Consider the following 21,939-nt stretch of genomic DNA (forward strand, 5'->3'; position numbering starts at 1 on the left):
GCTACGTGATATGGGCCATAAGGAGCCCCAGTCGGGAATATTTGAGCAGGATTCCAAGCTGCGGCATTTGCTTCATAATGAATGTAAACACCTAACAGACGGTCAGAACCAGAGAAGGAGAAATATTTATAACTCTGGGGAAATACGTCTCAGACATAAATTTTAAGCTGTCTGTGCGAAAGTGTATTGTTTCGTGAATGTGTACAAAGTCGATGACATACTCGACACGTGTGGTGTACCTGTGTAGTTGATGATCGCAAGCAGAAAAGCGAATGAGAGTGTATAGAACATTTCTTTCAAATTTGTGTATACAATAATAACCGCAGGACAAAGTGTTATGTAATTTGTAATTCGAACTGAGAGATATTTGAATATAATCAACAACTGAAGCTGTGCGAATGATACTTACACCAGGAAGTTGTAAAAAATACGGAAAAAAGCCATTTGAAGAAAGCAAAAATTACATTAACAGAAATGAATGTATTGATATGCTGAAAAACCAGTGAAGAGCGCAATAAAAAGTTTCTGTTAGGGATATATTGTTTTAAAAGCGCAGCCCATAGTTTACACCTCCGACGTAGTCTAAACACGCATCCTTTGGTGGACATACTACACAAACAGGGTGTTACAAAAAGGCACGGCCAAACGTTCAGGAAACATGCCTCACACACAAATAAAGAAAAGATGTTATGTGGACATGTGTCCAGAAACGCTTGATTTCCATATTAGAGCTCATTTTAGTTTCGTCAGTATGTACTGTACTTCCTCGATTCACCGCCAGTTGGCCCAATTGTAGGAAGGTAATGTTGACTTCGGTGCTTGTGTTGTCATGTGACTCATTTCTCTAAAGTACTAGCATGAAGCACATCAGTACGTAGCATCAACAGGTTAGTGTTCGTCACGAACGTGGTTTTGCAGTCAGTGCAATGTTTACAAATGCGGGGGTTGACAGATACGCATTTGGTGTATGGATTAGCACGGGGCAATAGCCGTGGCGCGGTACGTTTGTATCGAGACAGATATCGAGAACGAAGGTGTCCCGACAGGAAGACGTTCGAAGCAATTGATCGGCATCTTAGGGAGCACGGAACATTCCAGCCTATGACTCGCGACTGGGGAATACCTAGAACGACGAGGTGACCTCCGATGGACGAGGCAATTCTTCGTGCAGTTGACGATAACTCTAATGTCAGCGTCAGAGAAGTTGCTGCTGTACAAAGTAACGTTGACCACGTCGCTGTATGGAGAGTGCTACGGGAGAACCAGTTGTTTCCGTACCATGTACAACGTGTGCACGCACTATCAGCAGCTGATTGGCCTCCACGGGTACACTTCTGCGAATAGTTCACCCAACAATGTGTCAATCATCATTTTAGTGCAGATTTTCTCTTTACGGATGAGGCTTCATTCCAACGTGATCAAATTGTAAATTTTGACAATCAACATGTGTGGGCTGACGAGAATCCGCACGTAATTGTGCAATCACGTCATCAACACAGATTTTCTGTGAACGTTTGGGCAGGCATTGTTGGTGATGTCTTGATTGGGCCCCATGTTCTTCCACCTACGCTCAATGGACCACGTTATCATGATTTCATACTGGATACTCTACCTGTGCTGCGAGAACATGTGCCTTTACAACTACGACACAACGTGTGGTTCATGCACGATGGAGCTCCTGCACGTTTCAGTCGAAGTGTCCGTACGCTTCCCAACAACAGATTCGGTGATCGATGGATTAGTAGAGGCGGACCAATTCCATGGCCTCCACGGTCTCCTGACCTCAACCCTCTTGACTTTCATTTATGGGGTATTTGAAAGCTCTTGTCTACGCAACCCCAGTACCAAATGTAGAGACTCTTCGTGCTCGAATTGTGGACGGCTCTGATTCAATACGCCATTCTCCAGAGCTGCATCAGCGCCTCAGGGATTCCGTGCGACAGAGGGTGGATGCATGTATCCTCGGTAACGGAGGACATTTTGAATATTTTCTGTAACAAAGTGTTTGAAGTCACGCTGGTACGTTCTGTTGCTGTGTGTTTTCATTCCATGATTAATGTGATTTGAAGAGAAGTAATAAAATTAGCTCTAACATGGAAAGTAAGCGTTTCCGGACACATGTCCACATAACATTTTTCCTTTCTGTGTGTGTGAGGAATGTTTCCTGAAAGTTTGGCCGTACCTTTTTGTAACACCCTGTGTAGTCTGATTAAAATTGTGTAGCTCTTCAGGCTCCCCCGTCAAGGCGTTGTCATCTTGGAAAGTCGGGTGTTCTGCCGGTAACCTGTTTCGTATTAGCACGACATTTCGATAGATAACTCGCAGGCTTCATCAAGTGCTGCCGGAGGCTGAATCCATCGTGGAACGGGTCCAGCACTCATGCTTATGTGGGGCTAGGCGCTCCGTTCGACGTACGCGCCGGTCAGAAACAGCAATCGTATTTCCTACCCGTAGCTGTTCCGGCAACTGTGAGCGTACGTTTTGGTCCTCGTTAGTTAAAAATTTTGCCATCTGACGTTATGTTCCACCTCAAGGTTAAAATTGGCATTTAGTCCTTGCTGTTGACTATGTTGAACTGTTGCCGCAGCAAGCCGCGTAAGATGCTTTCTCCGAGGTCCGCGCTCGCTAGAGAGTCTGTCGGATTATTTTCTGGCCGTTGGTACTCAATTTGCCACTCGCTCTCGAAACGAACGTCCTTAGGCACCCTATTTGCTGTCTCAAATATCAACGTCTGAATGCCCACTGTTCGTTGTGCTGGATTATTTGCTCTGTCACAATTTCCGAAGTTATTTCCGCCGGAGATGAATGTTGCCTCCATTCAGTCTTTAGGAGATCAAGGGCCGGATTTGAGGCGGTGCTAAGCGGATATCCCGTATCACGGTTGATAAGATTCTGTGTGATGTTTCTTTCGATGGATTCTACACTGAAGTGGCAAAGGACCAGGTAGAGGCACGCCTATTCAAAAACAAAAAAAAAAAAACAAGGCTCAGAGCAATATGGGACTTAACATCTGTGGTCATCAGTCCCCTAGAACATAGAACTACTTAAACCTAACTAACCTAAGGACATCATACACATCCATGCCTGGGGCAGGATTCGAACCTGCGACCGTAGCGGTCACGCGGTTTCAGGCTGAAGCGCCTAAACCGCACGGCCACACCGGCCGGCACGCGTATTCAAATACAGAGGTACCTAAACAGGCAGAATACGGCGCTGCGGTAGGCAGCCGCTATAGTAAAGAACAAGTGTCTGTCGCAGTTGTTACATCCGTTACTGCTGCTTCAATCGCAGGTTATCAAGATTTAATGGAGTTTGGACGTGGTATTACAGTCGGCGCACGAGTGATGGGACACAAAGTCTGGAAGTAGCGATGAAGTGGGGATTTTCCCGTACGACCACTTCACATGTCTACCGTGAATATCAGGAATCCAGAAAACATCAAATCTCGGACATCGCTGCGACCGGAAAAAGATGCCGCAAGAATGGAACCAACGAAGACTGAAGAGAATCGTTTAACGTGACGTAAGTGCAACCCTTCCACAAATTGCTGCAGATTTCAATGCTAGGCCATCGATAAGTGTCAGCTTAAGAACCATTAAACGAAACGTTATCGATGTGGACTTTCGGAGCCGAAGGCGCATTCGTATACTTTTGATGACTGAACGACACAACGCTTTACACAGACATTGCAGTGTTAATGAATGGAAACACGTTGCCTAGTCGGACAGGTGTCGTTTCAAATTGCATCGAGTGGAAGGACGTGTACGGGTATAGAGAAAACCTCATGAATCCATGTGCGCCGCACATCAACAGGGGACTTTTCAAGATGCTGGAGGCTCTGTTTTGGTGTGGGGCGTGTGCAGCTGGAGTAACATGGGACCCCTGATATGTCTAGATACGAACGTGACAAGCGGCACGTATGTAAGCATCCTGTCTGATCATCTGCTTCCATTCATGTTCACTGTGCATTCCGACGAACTTTGGCTCCAGAACACTGTTCTGAGTTTAAACACTTCCGCTGGAAACCAAATTCCCCAGACATGAACATTATTGAGCATATCTGGGATGCCTTGCAACATGCTGTTTAGCAGAGATCTCCACCTCCTCGTACTCTTATGGATTTATGGACAGTCACACAGGATTCATGGTGTTATTTCTCTACAGCGCTACTTCAGACATTATCCGAGTCCATGCCACGACGTGCTGTCGGGCTTCTGCGTTATAGTTGGGGCCCTACACGTTATGAGCCTTTGGCTCTTCAGTGTATAACTTCACTATCCCAGTACCTGCGTGTTTCTGTTAGAATTTAGACATTATTGTAATTCATGGAATGATGCCGTTCCTAACAATGTTCCTCGATAGCTGATCTGGAAGCCTCTTTGAGTCTCGCGTGGCATAGATGCTCCTGACTCCTAATGTCAACGGACCTGACGGTATGAAAATACCACACGGACGTGGTGAGCGATACGTCCCCGGTTTCTGTAGGTCCGTATCATCCTTTACACTGCCTAACAGAACCAACAGAACCTCAATCACGATTTTTGTGCGGAAAGCGCCTTTTCCGTTATATGTGAGAAGTATTCTGCTGATTTTGAGGAATTTATCACAGTGCATATCAATGCGGCATCAGAGTGACGACAGTCTGAAGGCACTCATGCTAGCAAGTGTCTGTGGTCTCCGTCGATCAATCGACATCGTCGCCTGAAAATATCTATCAAGTACTTCGTCTAAAAGTCATAAACCTTTTATCATCATCATCCGACGGAATACCCTCAAATTTCAGCAACACGAGAACAACAGGTGATGATTATTTGTGATACAAAGAATGTTTAGGAGTCTACGACAATTAGCAAGCACTTATGCACTTAATGGATTCTGCGGTCTCAAACGCAGCATTTTTTACAAATTTTATTTTTGATAGCTTGCAACACGATTCTTCAGATTTTCAGAACTACGACACGAAACAATGGAAGAATGTTTTTCTTGTGCGAACACACCATCGGTTGTGTAAGTGATGTACGAGTATTGTATAATCACTACAAGTGTATAGTAACAAAATCGCTCCGTATCAGCTTTGATAATAAGGATACTGTTCAGTTCCCTTTTTTTAATTTAATTGTTTTTATACACTATGTGATCGAAAGTATCCGGAAACCCTCAAAAACATACGTTTTTCATGTTACGCGCATTGTGCTGTCACCTACTGCCAGGTGCTCCATATCAGCGACCTCAGCAGTCATTAGAAATAGTAATAGAGCAGAATGCGGCGCTCCGCGGAACTCACGGACTTCGAACGTGGCCAGATGATTGTGTGTCTCTTGTGTCTTACGTCTGTACTCGAGCTTTCCACACTCTAAACATCCATTGGCCCATTGCTTCCGACGTGATAGTGTATTGGATACGCGAAGGGACACAAAGTCGTACAGGTGGACCTTGTCTGTTAACTGACAGAGACCGCCGACAGTTGAAGGAGGTCGTAATGTGTAATAGGCAGACATATACCCAGACTATCACACAGGAATTCCAAACTGCATCAGGATCCACTGCAAGTACTATGACAGTTAGGCGCCAGGTTAATGGAAATGGAAATGCCGTGTCGTTAGCGCCTGCGGTCGGGTAGACCGTTCGCCTGGTGCAAGTCTTTCGAGTTGACGCCACTTCAGCGACTTGCGGGTCGAGGGGTATGAAATGATGATAATAATGACAACACAACACCCAGTCCCTGAGCGGAGAAAATCTCCGACCCAGCTGGGAATCGATCCCGAGTTGTTAGGTATGTCATACCGTCGCGCTGACTACTCAGCTACCAGGCGGCAAGTGGGAAAACTTGGATTTCGTGGTCGAGCGGCTGCTCGTAAGCCACACATCATGGCGGTAATTGCCAAACAATGCACCGCTCTGTGTAACGAGAGTAAACATTTGGCGACTGAACAGTGGAAAAACGTTGCGTGGACGAATCACGGTACACAATGTGGCGATCCGATAGCAGGGTGTGGGTATGGCGAATGCCCGGTGAAAGTCACCTGCGATCGTGTGTAGTACCAACAGTGAAATTCGGAGGCGGTGGTGTTATGGTGTGGTGGTGTTTCTCATGGAGGGGGCTTGCACCCCTTGTTGCCTTGCGTAGCGCTATTACAGTACAGGCCTACACTGATGTTTTAAGCACCTTCTTGCTTCCCAGTGTTGAAGACCAGTTTGGGGATGGCGACTACATCTTACAACACGATCGAGGACTTGTTCATAATGCACGGCCTGAGACGGAGCGGTTACACGACAATAACATCCTTGTAATAGACTGGGCTGCACAGATTCCTGACCTGAATCATATAGAACATCTTCGGGATGCTTTGGAACGTTGACTTGGTGCCAGAGCTCACCGACTGACGTCGATACCTCTCCTCAGTGCAGCACTCCATGAAGAATGCCATCCCGCTAGACACCTTCTAGTACCCGTATGCCTGCGAAAGCTACCCTCAAGGCTAAGGGTGGCCCAACACCATACTGGATTCGAACATTACCGATGGATGGCGCCACGAACTTATAAGTCATTTTCAGCCAGGTGTCCGGATACTTTCCATCACATTGTGTAGGTTGCAGCATTTTGCAGAAATAAAGGGACTTGCACAGGATATACTGGTGTGGAAAGCTGCATCAAACTAGTCTTCAGACTGAAGCCTTAACATGAGTGCATGATACCACGAAAAACCGCTAGTAAATTAAACTATATTTTCCTGCAAATGGTTTCGACTTTTCGTCATCGTTGGACACAGAATATTTTTTTAGTCTGAAAGCACGTGCTTGTCTCGCGTCTGGGTATCATTTCGTAAGTTTTTTCTACGAAGTGAAGAGTGAGTGCTTGAAAATGACAAATAAAGGTAATCCCAATCGTGCAAAAAAAAGGACGAAAAAGTCGTAGATTGGTAAGCGGAAACCACTTAATGGATGCAATTTCGTCAGAATCACAGCGTTACGACATCGATGAAACAACGCCACCTGTACAGTGTCCACTGAAGGTATGCTCATTTTCAATATCAAAAAACACGAGTTGAAATTTTACACATTTGTTTTTTCAAAACAACATGTTTCGCTCTAGCGAGAGATATAACTCATGAATTATACACGCAATTACAATATGCAGTTTGGTAACGCGTGTCGGCATTTTCTCTACTGCAATACATTTTTGCGATATTTTTAGTTTCGATATTTGGTGCACTTTCGACTATTTTTGTCGAAAAAATTGACTTATTTCAGAGTGCCACCATACTGTTGAAATCATGTTTTTAATAATATCCCTACCTACTAAGTTCGACAATATCATCAGTTTCAAAGAACTTTTTAAAATTTTGATCTATGTTGAAATGTGGCGATCAGAGCATTCGTCTAACGTCCTCGCTGTCTGCGATGGCCTTACGACGATGTCTTGCACTGTCCTCAAGATGTAAATGTTTCTTAAAAAAATACGTAATACGATATTAAGGGTGAGCAATAAGGGTCAGTAGCCGGTTTTATAATTTGTTTGTTATATTGTTGAAAAAATCGTAAATATCAGTTCCAAAATGAGGGTCTACGGCCTGGAGGCCCTGAAGTGTTGAACTTGGTTCCAAACACGGTAAAGACTTCATGTGTTCTTGTCGAAATTTCTTTTCGAGCGCGTGGCTTAGTACAAGGAAAAGTTGATCTCACACACAGGAATGAGCCTGAGGGACAAATTCTCGTTCTGGACAAGGTTTAAATGGTACTGTAGTGTCAAGCATGTGCATATACCGTGTGGATTACCATAATGAGTGGCTGTACAGGGAAGCTTTGTGTTTCTGTTCTAGTGGATGAGGACGAACAGTGAGAGAATCATCAGCAACACTGTCATTTGCCTTCATTCCGTTAGACACTGCAGAGACGTCTGAATCTGAACCCAAGACAGTGTTACGATTTATGGTCACCACGTATCGTGTGCCACTACCGCTCCTTCGATTGCCAGACAGTTGATCAACCACCGAGATTCGAACAGCCTACCTCACAAAAAAAGAAGAAAAATAGAAATGGTTCAAATGGCTCTGAGCACTATGGGACCTAATTTCTGAGGTCATCAGACCCCTAGAACTTAGAACTACTTAAACCTAACCAGCCTAAGGACATCACACACATCCATGCCCGGGGCTGGATTCGAATCTGCGACCGTCGCGGTCGCGCGGTTGCAGACTGTAGCGCCTAGAACCGTCGGCCACCCCGGCCGGCAAGAAAAATAGACCCCGGTCTACGCGCTTAATGAAGTGTACTGTCACGATCAAAACCTTTTTGTTATAGACAGTTTCTGATGTTGCTGAGCAGGAGTCGTAGAATATTTTTTAAAGGATTTTCTGTCTTTTTTAAGTTTTTTATGTCGTTAACGTATATTGCAGGACACTTTACATGTTTTCAAGCTTAAAAGTTGGCCATAAATGATGAAAAATATTGGCACCCCACGAAATGCCAGATGTAGAATCACCGTCTTGTAACAGATCAGTAAATAATAGTGGGAGCGCGTCATATTAAATAAAGACAGGTTTACGCCCGTAAATAATCTTTTTATTAAACAGGGTTATTCACTATTACCACCTAGGATACCTTCGAAAGATTGATGGTAGATGAAAAGTTTGTGGGACAAACGTATCATGGGACAACGGGGGTCGTAATATGCCAATGGGTTTTTGTTGCTAGGTGGTGTCGCGTCAGAGATATGAAGGTCAGCTTTGTTCTTCTAAAAGGGATGCTATAGTTTGGTACTTATTTTCTGAGAGCGGCTATCGAGCCGAATCCAATGATGTGTAACTAAGGTCTTTGAAGGTCAACGAAGGTCCATTTCCAGAACGTGTTCGAAGTGACGACCATTGGTATCAATGCATTGATGCAATCTTCTTATCATGGATTGAGTGGTATTTCTTATTACAAGGGCACTTATCGAAGCACATGCTCTGACAACTCTCTCTCTCCTATTTCGTCAGGTGTAGTTGAAACGTCTTTATAAAGGATGTCTTTTGCGAAACCCCACAAGAAAATTCCAGAGGCCTCAAGTCTGGTGACCGAGCCGGCCGCGACACATGTCCTCCATGTCCAATCCAACGATTTGGGAATTGTCTCTGCAACTTATTTGTAGCCACCACCGGGAAAGTGCCGGACACCCATCGTGTTGATACCACATTCTGTCCCTGGTTCCTAAATACATTTCTTCCAACAACAATTTCTCTTGCAGGAATGTGGTGTACTTCCAGCCATTAAGATTTCCTTCGATGATACAGAGGCCTATAATTCTTTCCTCCAAAATCCCACACCATAGGTTCACCGACCGCGGTTTTTTGTGTGCAACTTACCGCAGTCAGTATGGATTTACAGTTTCCCAGTAATGCATGATAAGCAAATTAACATTTGCAAGGTTCGTGAATGTAGCCTCGTTAATAAATAAATTCAAATTAATATATGTCTCATCTCTCTGAATCTGAAGTTGAGCCCATAGGCAGAATTCAATGCGATGCATAAAATCCGTACCAGTTTATTCTTGGTGGAGACTGATATAGTTAGGATGATATTTATGGCGAGACAGGACACGAACAACACAACTCCGAAACTTCCTGGCAGATTAAAACTGTGTGCCCGACCGAGACTCGAACTCAGGACCTTTTCCTTTCGCATTCAAGTGCTCTACCATCTTTTTTTTTTTTTTTATTGAACACACGGATAGAACATATGTATATATACACAAAGCAACAGTTCTTCAAGGTACCAGTTAAACATATACAAATGAGTGTCAGGTAAACAAATTATTAGAATAACATTAAATACAACAAAATATAACATCCTTTTTTTGTTTCTTTTTTTTGTAATAATTTGTATTGAAGAAACTAAAAGTACATATATATTCACTATGCAAGAGTTCTTCAAGGTACCATTCCATTTAAACATATACAAATGACTGTTAGTTAAGCAAAAAAATAAATAAATACATTAAAAAGAAAAAAAACATTAAATACAACAAAGTATAACATATTCTGTCTTCTTGTTTTTTTTTTGTTTTTTTTTTTTGTCCGATGCATTGGGACATGGATAAGGGTGTTGCATCATGTGACAGGTATGCATGGTACACCCCAGCTTTGAGGGGGTTCAAGGAAGACGCTGCGGAGATAACCGGCAAAAGTTTGTCGGTAAGATGGTTTTCGGGTGAGGGTGCTATGCGAGGTCACAACTTTGTACCAGAAGTCAAGGACTGTATGCGGACCATTTTGAAAGAGGTATTCTAAAGCCAGTCCTCGAAACCAGATGAGAGTATGGTACTTAGCAAGAGGGTAGTTAAATGTCTGGGGCAACAACAGGAAATCCGGGGTTACCGTCGTTGGCGGGGCACGTAGGTAAAAGCCCACGATTCGTTGGATGAGGAGCCATAAGTTTTGTTTCAGGGGGCACGTAAGACGGTGCTCGTCGGTGTCTTCGAGCTGACAGTCAGGGCAGAGTGGGGAGGTGGCCAGTCCTATGGGATAAAGTCGACTGTTAGTCGGGAACTTTCCATAAACTAAGACATACCAGAGTTCAGACACAGACGACGGTAAAAAGGGTGCATGCACACACCCCCAAACCGTGCGTCAGTTAATGTCAGGATGCCGTAGCACCATGGGGTCGCAAGGGTTGGACAGCATAAACAAACGATAATAATCTTTTGTACGGGGAGGACGGGCGACTGGAAGATCGGCCCGAACGTAGCTGAGTTCTATGAAACAATTGGCGACGTGGTACAATAATGGAGAAATAGGTGCCACATTGATCGGTGTATCGAGAGAATCTGGTCGGAGGATATCTAAGAGACTACGTGTTAAGGACGGAACCGTCCCCTGCCAGTGCCGCAACAGAGTGTGGACAAAGAGTGCAGAAGATCGTGCCCGCACGTTGACGAGTCCGAGGCCACCTTTTGCAGGAGGCAATGTTAAAGTGCTGTAGCGGACTTTGAAAAGTGCCCCTGCTGACACGAAATATCCAAAGGCTGATTGGATGCGGCGGCCAAGGAGTAACGGCATTGGGAGGATCTGGGCGACGTGTACCAGTTTAGGGGCTACATACATGTTGACATAGGACACACGTTGGACTTGGCTTAAGTTACGGTGCACTTGACCGCGGACATGGTGCCGAATCGACTGCAAAAGCCGCCGGTATGCCAGCCAGGGCCACTGTGCGGTGTGTGGAGCTCGTAAATTCGATACCCAAGTAACAAAGGGTGGTACTGACTGGGAGTGGGTTCGGCACCATAGCCGGGAGGCCGCGCCCAATGTGCATCATAGTCGATTTACGGACATTAAGAATGCTACCAGAAAGACGTCCATACTGGTGGATCCATTGGATGGCGTCATTGAGTTCCGTGGAGGAGCTGGTGAGAAAGAGGAGATCGTCCGCATAAGCCCTACAGTGAAAAGTGTAGTCACGCAAAGTGAGGCCCTGCAGTCTAGAGGTAAGTCCAGTGATGAGGGGCTCAAGTGCAATGGCATATAGTAAAGTAGACATAGGGCATCCTTGACGTACAGAGCGGCGTATAGGAATCGGTCCTACAAGCCTCCCATTGACTTGTACCATCGAGACGGCGGGAAGTAGAAACCGGCGAATGGCATCGACAAAAAGTAATGGGAACCCCGTACGTGTCGCCACCATGAGGAGGAATTGGTGTCGAACGCGATCAAAGGCACTCGTGAAATCGACGGATACCAGTGCTGCACGAAGGCGACAAACCGACGCCAGTGCAATGAGGTCACGGCATTCTCCTAGGGCTGTTTGTAAGGTGGCCCCACAACCACGTGCAGTCTGCTCAGGTGAAAGGACCGTAGGTAACACGGTGCGTATGCGCGCTGCTAAGAGGCGTGCATAGATTTTATAGTCTGCATTCAGTAGTGTAAGGGGGCGATATGCAGAGACATGATGCCCTCCCTTCGGTTTAGGCACAGGTAGAAGAATGCCAGTGACGAATTCAGGTGGAATTGGGAAGGATGGAGTAAAGAGTTCCTGAATCATTTCCGTCCAGCGAGGAAGCATCAACGTGGTGAACGCCCGGTAAAACTCCACTGGGAGATCATCTGGCTCTGGTGATTTGTTCTTGGCCCCTCTGTTGATCGCATCTACTACCTCTTCTGCGGTGATTGCAGACATCATGGACGTTGACTCCGCTACGGTGAGGGTCCGGTCAGGGGAAGGACGGAGATCATCAGGAATGGGCGTCGCCATCTGTTCTTCATCATAAAATTGGCGATAATGTTCAGCAAAGGCAGACACCACCGCCGCCTGTGTTGTGTGGTGAACACCATCGGTGGTCGTGATGTTGGGGACGAAGAGTCGACGTCGACGACTATGGTCGGATGCGGCATGGATTGTGGATGGGGTTTCGTCGTGGAGGAGGTCTTGTCGTCGGGAACGCACCACGACACCATGCAGTCGTGCACGTTGAAGAGAGAGGATACGAGCGTTGGTACGTTGTCGTTCCCTATGGGTGTCAGGTGATGGAGGGAGCGCATCGAGCTCACGGAGGACGGCGTAGTAAAAATTTGTGGTGTCTCGATGCCATGCTGCTGCTTCCTTGCCACATTGTATGAAGGCCTTTCTGATCGCAGGTTTGGCACATTTGAGCCACCAATGGAACGTGGATGTGTACTGCGGAAGGCGTCTTTCGCAAGACGCCCACGTAGTGGCAATACATTGTCGGCAGTGTGGATCTAAGGAGGGAGGTATTAAGCTTCCAGTAACCTCTACTGCGCCACACTGACTGAGGTGGCAGAGCCAGGGAGCAAATGACGGCGCAGTGGTCCGAAAATGCAAGGGCCACCGTTCAGCTTGGGCGACGTCATTGCCAAGGTGGGCAGAGACATATAACCGGTCCAGTCTGCTCGCAGAATGTGCTGTATAATGGGTGAAACCGGGGGTATTGCCATGAATTTTCTCCCAAACGTCCACTAGGTGAAAATCTTCGATTAAGGTGAGAAGCGCCGGGCATGGCGAATAACCAGGCATTTGGTCCTGCGGATGGAGGACACAGTTGAAATCGCCTCCCATGATAAGGCGATCATAGCGCCAGAAAACAGGGGCGCCACGTCTTGTCCGAAGAAAGTGGACTGCTGCCGACGGTTCGTGGAGCCAGACGGAGCGTAGATATTGATGACGCGCGTGTCGAAGATGGTAACAGCCATGCCTCTTCCACAGGAAGGATTGTCGTGTCCTTCGCGTATGTAGAAAGCCACTCCACGCCCTGATTGATCACATGTGGACGTGTATGAGTCGTAGCCGTAGACTGGTGGTAGTGTGGCAACGCGTACTTCCTGAAGAAGGGCGATGTCGACGTCAGAGACCCGAACCATGTCACATAGGAGTTTCAGCTTGGGTACAGTGCCGATCATGTTGATGTTCAGCGTGGCAAACCAATACATTTGTTTCAGTGGTGGTGGACGCGCATCTACCATCACCAAGGGAAGTAAGAGGAGGGCACCGACAGGAAGTCCCGTCCCATCAGCTGCAGGGCCTCGCTTTTGATGTTAACAGGCAGCCTTGTCCGGCGGAGGCAACTCATCTGGAGGAGGGGGCGTATCTTCCTCGATCTCGTCGGCCCATGCTCCTGTGCCATGGGTCCGTCCAATGTCCATGGGAATTGCGTCGTGGTGAGAGAGATCTGGAGTTGTCGGCGGGGAGACAGGCGTCTCAACCGGCGCACCGATCGTTACATTGTGCGTGGCGACCTCCATAGTGGTCCCGTCCTGAGAAATGTCTTGATCATCGTGAAAGTTGTCCGCCGACCTCTGCATGGGAATGTCGGTTAGTTGGGTGTCGTCTTCGTCGTCGCGGGGGGCGACGCTTTGAGAGCCCGTGGGTGAACGGCGACGGCGTTTGCGCCTACGTGGCGAGCGTTGTTTGCGCACGTGTTCCTCAGTGTCGGACGACGGCAAGGAAGAGCGTCGACCTGGTTCGAATGCGTCGGTGGGTACAATGAAATTAAATAAATTATGAATAATCCGCCTCGATTGCGAAAATTCCCGGTGTTTACCCAGGTTTCAACGTGGATAACCACGCCTTCTTCAGAACAAAATAAAAAACAGCTTGCCTAAATGAGCATATTCAATTTCTAAAATGAACATTGACTATGCCCATTTAGGCAAGGTTCTGAAGAAGGCGTGGTTATCCACGGTGAAACCGGGGTAAACACCGGGAATTTTCGCAATCGAGGCGGATTATTCATAATTTATTTAGATAATTACGATTGCTGACGCGCTGCAATGCTGAAAGTTCTTACAATGAAATTGCCAAACAGGTGTTGTGAAGAAGTACTGTTCTCCTCAGCGTCCGGTGCGGGAGCCTGTTCGGCGGCAAGGTTGTCAGGTGGGACGTCCGCACCGTCCATAGGTGACTGGGACGGTGGGACGTGCCGATCGGAAGGCCCGGGCGACGGACTGGACGAAACTGTTGACGTGGCAAGAGCCGCTGCGTAAGTGACCGGTAGGGCGGTCATTGTGGGTGTGACGGACGCTTCCGACAACGGGAGCTGCGCGACACGTCGTTGAATGCATTCAGACCGTAGGTGACCTTTCCCGCAACCGGAACAGGTTCGAGGTTGGCCGTCGTACATTATAATGGCACGGCAGCATCCGATACGTAGATAGGAAGGCACGTGTTTCTGCAGCTCGATGCGGACCTGTCTAGCACCGTTTAAAACGGGATAGGTCTGACATTGTACCCATCGTTCGGCAACATGTTCCAGAACGTTGCCATAGGGACGGAGTGCCTCTATGACGACGTCTGCAGGTAGTTCGAACGGCAGTTCGAAGATCCTTATCGTCCGTGTGCCGAGACCTGCGTGATCGACGGTAACGGGTCCGACGTTGCCGTCGGAATGGCAGAAGCGCAGTCCACGTTTTGCCTCTTGAAGCACCTTGTCGCACGCCGCATCGTTGATCAATTTTACGTAGACGGTACTGCTAACTATCGACAAGTGGATACCAATTACATCCGTTGGTGGTATTTTAACTTCATCGCGAATCAATCGTTCTACCTCCAGGGCCTTGGGTCGGGCAAAGTCGGAACAAAAGTTGAAACGTAATGTCTTCTTCCGATAGTTGTGCGCCATGGTGGTCTAGAAGGGAGAACGGCACTTACAGCGGCCGAAGTAAACACAAACACACCGTGCGCGCCTCGCCCGCAGCGCTCTGGCGCGTGACCGCCTCGCAGCACTGCCGGCGGCAGACTGCCGCCCATCTGAGCTACCGAAGCACGACTCACACCCGGTACTCACAGCTCTACTTGTGCCAGTATCACGTCTCCTGCCTTTCAAACTTTACAGAAGCTCTCCTGCGTACCTTGCAGAACTAGCACTCCTCAAAGAAAGGATATAGCGGAGCCATGATAGATTCCCTTGCGATTTGCCGGCCGTTGTGCCGAGCGGTTCTAGGCGCTTCAGGCCGGAACCATGCGGCTGCTACGGTCGCAGGTTTGAATCCTGCCTGGGTTATGAATGTGTGTGACGTCCTTATGTGAGTTAGGTTTAAGTAGTTATAAGTTCTAGGGGACTGATGATCTCAGATGTAAAGTCCATAGTGCTTAGAGCCATTTGTAACAACCCTTGCGGTTTGAAGCGAACTAACACAAGGATCTCGAACCACAGTGGCGAGAGTATCAATTTCCGTTTCCTCGTTGATAATTTCATTTTCGGGATATGTTTCAGATCAGTTAAAGATCGAGTTGGTCTGAGTTTATTGTACACATATTTAAATGTACGTCATGTAGGGTGAGTACGTTGAGGATATCATTCAGCTTGTAAGTCTCTACCTCTCGCTGAATTTCGATGGCATTCTGCGTAAATGAGAAGCATATCGACTTGTTCTTCGAAGGAATACATCATTTACATAGCTTGATTCTAAATACTAGTCTTACCGTTCCTATTACTGTTGTATTGCGAACACGTCGAATTGTGTTTACATGACAATGGCACGTTAGATGGATACACAGTATGCGGCGAATATTTGCTATTTGCACGATGTACGACCGGGAATTGTCAGAGCATGTGCTTCGACAAGTGCCGCAGTGATAAGGAGTACCACTCAGTCAATGACAAGGAGATTGCAGCACTGCATTGATACCACCATCGTTGATACCCTGTATTTTGCCTTTTTATGAAGCGTTTCAATGTGCGCCACGTTGGGATCTGGGTACAAAACATTACAATTACTAAATAAATTTCTGACAGCAGGACAGCAAAGTTATGCCAAAATAGGCAGATAAAAAGCAAGGGTGTGTGGACACACGTCGTGCACTGTTGACAGTTCTGCGGCTACTCGATCACCCTGGGAGGCACGGACGGTGGCGTACAGAGGCAGCAGCGTTGTATCGAGTCCGCTGTGTAAACATGAGCTGCGGGGGCGGTGGCGGTGGTCCCCACCCTGGCGGCAGAGCACACGGCCGGCAGTATGTGCGCTGCCGAGCTGTTCACACAGCGTGCCGCCGCCCCCGCCGCCCCCGCCGCCGCAGACAGTAATTACGTCGCCTGAGGCACGGACTCCGCTGCCGTCCCGCCCAACGCCAGTAGTAATTAATCACGCAGCGATTCAGCGCCGCAGGTGGAATTCAGCTGCCCGCCTAAACGCGCCTGTCAGCCGCGATGCTGCGACCTCCCCTCTGTAGTAAGACTGAATACCTGGCGGACGTGTGACGCTGAGAATCATGTAGTCACTGTCACTAACAAGGAAACCTCCCCATCGCACCCCCCTCAGATTTAGTTATAACTTGGCCCAGTGGATAGGCCTTGAAATACTGAACACAGATCAATCGAGAAAACAGGAAGAAGTTGTGTGGAACTATGAAAAAAATAAGCAAAATATACAAACTGAGTAGTCCATGCGCACGACAGGCAACATCAAGGATACTGTGAGATCAGGAGCGCCGTGGTCTGCCGGCACGGTAGCTCAGCGTGTTCGGTCAGAGGGCTAGCTGCCCTCTGTAATAAAAAAAAAACTGAGTTATTGGATCAACAACAGACTGAAACAGGTGTCTTTCGACGTGTGCCCAGAGCAGATACAACAAACAAACAAACAAAAAAAAGCCGGCACGGTAGCTCAACGTGTTCGGTCAGAGGGTTAACTGCCGTCTGTAATTAAAAAATAACTGAGTTAATCGATCAACAATGAACTTAAACGGATGTCATACGACGTCCGCCCCGAGCACGTGCAACGACCAAAAGCAAACAAAAGAAAGCCGGCACGGCGGCACGGTAACTCAGCGTGTTCGGTTAGAGGGTTAGCTGCCCTCTGTAATAAAAAAACTGAGTTAATGGGTCAATGACGAACTGAAACGGGTGTCTTGCGACGTCCGCCCTGAGCAGATACAAAGAACGAAAACGAACAAAAAAAGCCGACACCGTAGCTCAGCGTGTTCGGTCAGAGGGTTTCGCTACCCTCTGTAATAAAAAAAAAACTGAGTAAACGGGTCAACGAACAACCTGAACGAGTGTCACGGGACGTCCGCCACGGACAAAGTTAACGAACAATATATAGCAAAAAGTGGTCTCGTGGTTAGCGTGAGCAGCTGCGGAACGAGAGGTCCTTGGCTCAAGCCTTCCCTCGAGTGAAAATTTTAATTTTTTATTTTCAGACAATTATTATATGTCCGTCCGTCCGATGCGAGGTAACTGCGCTGTAGTACGTATCCACAAGAAAACCTAAATCGGACGAGGTAGAAGAATCTTTTTACCCATTCGGCAAGTGAACAAGTTAAGTGGGTCGACAACAAATTCCTGTCATGTGACGCACATCCTGTCACTGGTGTCGTATAGAATATATCAGACGTGTTTCCCTGTGGAGGAATCGGTTGACCTATGAACTTGCGAACAAACGTTTTCGATTACCATTGGAGAGGCACGTCCTTTCGTATGCTAATCGCACGGTTTTGCGGTGCGGTGGCAAAGCACAGACACTAAATTTATTACAGTGAACAGGGACGTCAGTGAACGAACGGACAGATCATAACTTTGCGAAAATAAACAAAGTGAACTTTTCACTCGAGGGAAAGCTTGAACCAAAGACCTCTCAGTCCGCATCTGCTCACGCTAACCATGGTACCGCGGCGCTCCTGGGCTCACATTATCCTTGATGTTGCCTATCTTGCATATGGACTACTCAGTTTGTATATCCTGCTTATTTTTTTCATAGTTCCACACTACTTCTTCCTGTTTTCTCGATTGATCTGTGTTTAGTTTTTTCAAGGCCAATCCACTGTGCCAACTTATAACTAAATCTGAGGGGGGGGGGGGGGGGGGGGTGCGATAGGGAGGTTCCCTTGTAAGTAAAGACCCTACTGTCAAAGTTCTTAGAGATGTTACGCAGTTGACAAAGAAGTCCTCTACCGAAGACAACGGTCAGAAAAGTCTGTTCAATTCAGTTGCGGTAGCACCAAGACTTTACGGATTGCCGAAGGTGCACAAAGATCATGGTCCTCTATGACCTATAGTGGGTGCTCATCAGTCCCCTAGAACATAGAATTACTTAAACCTAACTAACCTAAAGACATCACACACATCCATGCCGAGATAGGATTCGAACCTGCGACCGTAGCGGTCGCGCGGTTCCAGACTGTAGCGCCTAGAACCACTCTGCCACACATGCCGGCAGATTTCGGCACATTTTATCAGTAAAGTAAAAGGCACAGTGGTGCAGCCGGGGGACATATTAGTTTTGGTGTGGTGTCGCTGTTCACTGTTGTCCCAGCCAACGAAATGTTGAAACAGCTGAATCGGATTTTTCCTCCCGATGTTGCAGAACTGTTTAAATGCTGCCTCACAACCACGTATTTCAAATGTAACGAAGAGTTCTATGAATAGATGGATGGCGTCGCTATGGGGAGCCCCTGAATCGCAATTATAGCGAATTTTTTTATGGAAAAAATCGAGGGGCATTCACTGGAAACTGTTCCGTTACGTGGTCGATACGTTTGTTCTGTGGCTGCATGGCAAGAGGAAATGGATCGCTTTCACGAACATCTGAACAGGATCAGTTGGGAGATACACTTTTTCCATGGAGGAGGTTGACAAAGAGGGAGACCAAGAGATGAATACACTAAGCAGATTCAGAAAGATATAGGTTGCACTAGGTATTGGGAGATGAAGAAGCTTGCACAGGGTAGAGTAGCATGGGGAGCTGCATCAAACCAGTCTCAGGACTGAAGACCTCAACAACAATGGAGGAGGAGGCAGGCCACAGATTAAATTTTCTTGATGTGCTGATTTTCAAGAAAGAAGATGCTAGCTTGGGTCACACAGTTTACCGAAACCCTACGCACACAGACTATTACCTACACCGGGATTCGAACCACCACCCACAAAAAAGCGACGCATCACCAAAACTTTGGCTGATAGCGAATGAAAATCTGCGAACGAGAGCTGCTTGACAGAGAATTAAAACATCCCAGCAATGCATTGTTCAAGAATGGTTATTCGTTCATGAGGTGAAAAGATCTATAAGATCACCGCTTATAAATTATAGTGAGGCTCAAGCACCGGTGAAATCAAAAGTTTTCCAGGCATTCATTTAGGACGTGACTGGCCGCATAGGGAAAACCCTGAAAAAGCAGAACATCGCAGTAATCTACACACCAACACGGAAGATACAACATCACCTAAAAATCGGCCAAGGATGCTCGGCAGTGGCTGCAAAAAGATGGAATTGATAGAATTCCGTGTAGTTGTGGGGAGGTTTACGTGGGTACTACAGAACGAACTGTCAAAAAATGATTCGAGGAAAAAAAAGAGCAAACGCAGAAGAGGGGAGACTGACAGATGAGCTGTTGCGGTTATGTTTTACAGTCAGGAGAACATTCATTTTGATACGACATAAGTACTGGCAGCTACAAGCGGCTACCAAGAAAGGATATACAGAGAGGCCATAGAGATTGCAAAACACCCGAGGAATTTCAGTAGGAAGGAGGAGGGCGTGAAATTGAATGTCATTTTTATTTCGGTGCTGAAAAATATGTGTACCACTCTCCGACCATGGGATGATAGTAACAACGGACGACCGCAGTCGATAACGGCCAATTGCGCTCGCGTATTCACGTGACGTCACGCCACTGCACCTAAGCTCGCGGATGCAAAATTTAGCTGCAGTCAGTAGCGAGCCAAGGTGCGACATTCAACAAAGCTACAATTCCACTTGAAGATGTCCCCCCCCCCCCCCCCAGATGGGGACGAAACGTCGAGTTTTAAAGTGAAATCCATTCCACCACGCCATGATAGCCAGTAACATTTTATTGAGTCACTGTTGGGTCACTTTGTTACTGTCCTGATGTGGCGATGACAAATACATAAAATTAAAAAAGGTCAAACAAAGCGCTGCGAGTCTCAACCACATTAGATACAGAGTTAATTAAAAATGCTGAGCTCTAGGCTTTTCCTATCTCCACATAGGAGCTAGTTTTCCAACGCTCTTCCGTCTCCTGACCGCGGCAGGATTTTGAGATTGTATCTAAAACGGATGTTTCAGCTATGTGAAGCTGTAGAATTAGGGGTTGGGGGAAGGCCACAAATATAGGGTGGTCTATTGATCGTGACCGGGCCAAATATCTCATGAAATAAGCGTCAAATGATAAAACTACAAAGAACGAAACTTGTCTAGCTTGAAGGGAGAAACCAGATGGCGCTATGGTTGGCCCGCTAGATTGCGCTGCCATAGGTCAAACGGATATCAACTGCGTTTTTTAAAAATAGGAACCCACATTTTAATTACATATTCGTGTAGTACGTAAAGAAATATGAATGTTTTAGTTGGACCACTTTTTTCGCTTTGTGATAGATGGCACTTTAATAGTCACAAAGAATAAGTACGTGGCATCACACTGCTGAACATTAAAACAGCATCATCGAGAAGGACAGTAATTAACAAAATATTAATTAGAGTGCTTACATTTTATAGTAGGAAAAAATACATGATTAAATTTGTAGGTGATCTGATGATATACAAAGTTCGAAATATACTATATACACCCTGGAGCTGTGGCAGCAGCAGTATTCCTAACCAGGACAAAAATAGAATGAGTCTGAGCTCGGATAAGAGGCACAGCACATCATTCCATGCTGCTTCACCCCAATGCCTGACGTCATCGATCGTAGTGGCTGGCAGTCCCTAGACACCCATGGCCAGATGCTCTCAGTGTATGAGATATCTGGAGAACACCCTGGGTAGGGAACACCCCCTATATGGGAGGTGCTTTAGGACAGCTTGGGGAACACGAGGTCTTGCGTTGTTTTGTTGAGGGAGAACATCATGGAGACCTCGAGGATAAGGCACAGCCACCGACCTTAAGGGGACTGATTCGTCAACTCAAGGGGAAACCATGAAAAATTTGTCGAGCTCAAAGATAAGAGTTGTAAGCCCTTGTAATGCTTATCATCTTTTACAGATCTTTCGCGATGAATTTGCTGTATGAACCACAACTTCTGGGGTAACACTTTTTTCTCAACCATACTTTGTGTTGCAGGTGAAATAAAACATGTCAATTACCGAATGTTGTCGAATTAAATCAGGTGAATCTAAGGGAAGTAGAGTGGGGAACGAGAAAATGTAGTAAATGAGTTTTGCTATTTGGGCAGCAGAGTAACTAATAATGGCCGAATTAGAGATGATATAAAATGTATGCTGGGAATGGCAAGAAAAGAATTTCTGAAGAAGGGAAATTTGTTAATATCGAATATAGATTTAAGTGTCAGGAAGTCCTGTCTGGAAGTATTTGTATGGAGTGTTGCCATGCACAGAAGTGAAACATGGACGACAAACAGTTTAGACAAGAAGTGAATAGAGGCTTTTGAAATGCGGTGCTACAGAAGAATGGTGAAGATTAGGTGCTTAGAGCAAGTAACTAACTAATGATAAAGTACTGTACACTGGTGGGGAGCAAAGAAATTTGTGGCACAACCTG

At 46.6% G+C, this 21,939-nt stretch overlaps 1 protein-coding gene across 1 annotated transcript in view; it reads right to left on the reverse strand.

The window, feature by feature from the left end:
* LOC126354400 (uncharacterized) overlaps nucleotides 1-21,939 on the reverse strand; it is an 863,292-nt gene that overhangs the window by 74,091 nt on the left and 767,262 nt on the right. The window lies entirely within an intron of this gene.

Source organism: Schistocerca gregaria, chromosome 3 (genome assembly GCF_023897955.1).
Source record: "Schistocerca gregaria isolate iqSchGreg1 chromosome 3, iqSchGreg1.2, whole genome shotgun sequence".
Taxonomy (NCBI): domain Eukaryota; kingdom Metazoa; phylum Arthropoda; class Insecta; order Orthoptera; family Acrididae; genus Schistocerca; species Schistocerca gregaria.